Raw genomic sequence first — 3,785 nt, 5'->3', positions numbered from 1 at the left:
TGAATAGAAGCCCTTCTCAAGGCTGCATCTGATGACGCTTTAGGAGGAGGGGAAACAAAACTGAGACGAAGGTAGTTGCTTCCCAGATGCGGAGTTTCTTTCTTCTACTAACTATACTGCATAATGCCGATGAGCCACTAACACTTGGTGCTAGCAGATATCCCAAGACTTTAGTGGGACTTCAACCAGCTCATGAGCATTGGGCTTAATCAGCTGTGGGAGAGAGTGATATGGGGGTTGTGTGGTTTCTGAGTGAGCTATGCCTCTGTGCCTCGCTTCTCCTTCGAGCCTCTCATATCACAGACAGACAGAGCTTCCATGTCCCTCTCCATGGCATGCTCTCAGTGACCACAGTGGCCACGTTCACAGAACACGTATGCTGCGGGGATAGACCAGGCCACTTATTCAGTGGTATAACTAAAAGTGTAGTCACCAAGGGACTGGTGGAGGGTCTGCTATGTTCTCTGAATGAACAACTTCATGCCTTGTGTCTGCTCAAGCCCTTTCTGTAGGTTTAGATTTTCTAAAACCTACTTTATTTAATAAGGGTCCTCAAATGCTTTGATTCCCCTGCCCCTTCTGTCCAAAGGTAGGGGAGAAAAGATGGTAAATAGGACAGGGGAATGTGGACCTGTTTAGAAGTAGCTCCTTGGGATGATTCCAATCTCTGCTCGTCAGGATACACAGCAGTTCAGGTCAATAGTGTCAGGACAACAAACGTAAATGATCGTGCAGTGGCATGATCTTGCAAAAACCACCAGGCCTCTACCAAGTCAGCACGAGTCAACAGGAGCAACCAGGACAAGCCGGGCCACCAGGCAACAAAGACATGAGATCAATGAAGTGTTGCAAAGCTAGCTATGCAACCACACAGTCACTGTCCATTGAGTCCTATTTAGAATCTCTCCAAACATCATGTGTCCTCCCACGGGTCTTGCCTCAACAAAACACCAGGTAAGTCTGTCTTAGCAAAATGCCCACTTGAGTCTGCATCACATGACATATCCAGAAACTTCAAGTAACTATTAAAAATGTCAGAATCATAGAACTAGAAGGGGCTTTTTATATTTTTATTTCTTAGATAAGGAACACACATAATAATGCTCATTATGAACATCAGAGAGCGGCTCCGGAGAGTCAATTCTTTCCACTATGTAGGTCTTGTAGATATAACTCAGGCTTAGGGGCAAGTTCTTTAATGTGCTAAGCCATTTTTCCAGTCCAGAGATGACATTTTTTAGGTCACCATGCCAAATGGATGGATCTATTCTAAAACTGATCAAGCAGTCCTCCACAATCCTCGAGTGTATTCCAGAATACTACAGCATTATCCTATTCAAGAGAAAGCCTAGAGTTAGAGAGATGGCATAGCCAGGAAAGTGCTTGCAGCACAAGCATGAAGACCTGGGTCTGGTGCTCAGAGCCCATGTAAAAAGCTAGATTTAACATCATGCATCTGTAATCTCAGTGCTGGAAAAGCAACATACAGAATAACTGGGGCTTACTGGTCAGCTAGCACTGCCAAGTTGGTAAGCTCCAGAATCAGTAAGAGACACTATCTCAAAAATAAATAAGTAAAGAGCTTGGGAATGATCAGGGTGATTGACATCAACATTTAGCTTCCATACTCACAAGAGCTTGTGCATTCATACCACATACATACATGCCCAAAAAATAATAAATGAGAGAGCCCCTATTGTCTTCCAGAAGCCAGGAGGCACCTACTACTTTGAGCTAGACTCTCCTTGTCTGTAATTATGGTACACCCATGGTAGCAGACAAGGACTGGAGAGATGGCTCAATGGTAAACAGCACTTGATAGACTTGCAAAGGACGTGGGTTCAATTCCCAGAGTCCACATGGAAGTTCACAAACTGACATGGTGGACCACAATCCAATGCTCTCTTCTGGCCTCCAAGGATCACTGAGTATATGTGATGTACATACATACATGGAGGCAAACATACATACATGGAGGTAAACATACATACATGGAGGCAAACATACATACATGGAGGCAAACACACATACATGGAGGCAAACATACATACATGGAGGCAAACATACATACACGGAGGCAAACATACACATAAAATATAACAGTTTTTAAATCTTAAAAAAGAAAAAGAAAAAGAAACAAGGCTGGAAAGATGGCTCAGTGGTTAAGAGCACTGGTGCTCTTCCAGAGGTCCTGAATTCAATTCCCAGCATTCACATGGTGGCTCACACCATCTGTAATGAGATCCGATGCCCTCTTGTGGCACGCAGGTGTACAAGCAGATAGAGTACTCATACATGAAATAAATAAATAAACCTTTAGAAAAATTTAAAAAAAAAAGTATCAGACATAACAAACATGAATTAAAACATCTCATGGGCATTTAGAAACAACTCTCATCCATTTAGCATCTCAGTAATTGAGTAATAGTCTACCCTTTAAGTAAACTTACTTTGGGGATCACTGTGTTCTGATCAGCTGTAGATAAAATGCCTTCAATAAGAAATCTAAGAAAGCGGTGGTACACACCTTTAATTCCAGCACTTGGGAGGAAGAAGCAGGTGGATCCCTGTTCCAGTCCAGCCTGGTCTACATAGAGAATTCCAGGACAGTGAAGGCACCATAGTGAGACCTATTCCCAAAAATGTAAAAGAAAAGAAAAGAAAAGAATAAGGGGTTGGGGGATGAAGATTGATTCTTTCCAATACAAGAGAGAAAGTAAGAAAGAAAGAAAGAAAGAAAGAAAGAAAGAAAGAAAGAAAGAAAGAAAGAGAGAGAGAGAAAGAAGGAAAGAAGGAAAGAAAGAAAGAAAGAGAGAAAGAGAGAGAGAAAGAAGGAAAGAAGGAAAGAAAGAAAGAAAGAAAGAAAGAAGGAAAGAAAGAAAGAAAGAGAGAGAGAAGGAAGGAAGGAAAAAAGGAAAGAAAGAAAGAAAGAGAGAGAGAAGGAAGGAAGGAAAAAAGGAAAGAAAGAAAGAAAGAAAGAAAGAAAGAAAGAAAGAAAGAAAGGAGGAAGAAAGAGAGAAAGAAAAAAGAAAGAGAGAGAGAGAGAGAATCCTAGAAGCAAAATGCCAGATGAGGTTTGATAATTTAACTTTATATGGCCATTTTCTGTGAGTGTAAAAACATGTAACTTAGCAGGATCTAGTAAGTAGCTGCTTTAAATTAAATTATTTGTGAAATTTAAGATGAGCTCTGGTTTTTTAAATCAAAGGGAATTCACTGTGGCAAATGAGATATGAGGAAAAATAAATGAACATTACTCAGAACATATGTAATGTGCCTGAGTTCCTGGGCTACCTGCTTGTGATGGGAGGAGGGAATGATGCCGGCCTAAATGAGAAGAGCAAATTGTGTGCTAATAGGTTTGCATACGATGATAGAGAAACTGTAATGTAGATTTTCTTATGAATTTTCCAATTTGTACTATTTTCCTCTAATAACTTCTGCTTCAATGATTGTATATTGATCTTCGCTACATGTTATTTTTTCCTAAATGCTCTATTTGTACATCGGTGGGGTTGGAAGGAAGACACTCTGTGAAGACTAATCCGAATTCTCATCAAACTACCTCGTCTTCTGTCGGCATGCCCTTCTGTTGTCAAAAATAACTCCTGGAATTTTTTTTTTTTTGCTATGAATATTCAAGAATTGGCTTGCTTCTCCTTCATATTTGATCTTTATTTCTGCCTTGAGTCATTTCACAGTTAATTAATTTCTCTACCTCCTAAATAAGAAGACAAAATAATGAGGGCCATTCTAGTGTTATGGAAGAGAAAACAGAATGAGGC

The sequence above is a fragment of the Mastomys coucha genome, unplaced genomic scaffold (genome assembly GCF_008632895.1).
Source record: "Mastomys coucha isolate ucsf_1 unplaced genomic scaffold, UCSF_Mcou_1 pScaffold22, whole genome shotgun sequence".
NCBI classification, from domain to species: domain Eukaryota; kingdom Metazoa; phylum Chordata; class Mammalia; order Rodentia; family Muridae; genus Mastomys; species Mastomys coucha.
The sequence above is the reverse complement of the archived record's forward strand: the minus strand, read 5'-3'. Positions refer to the sequence as shown.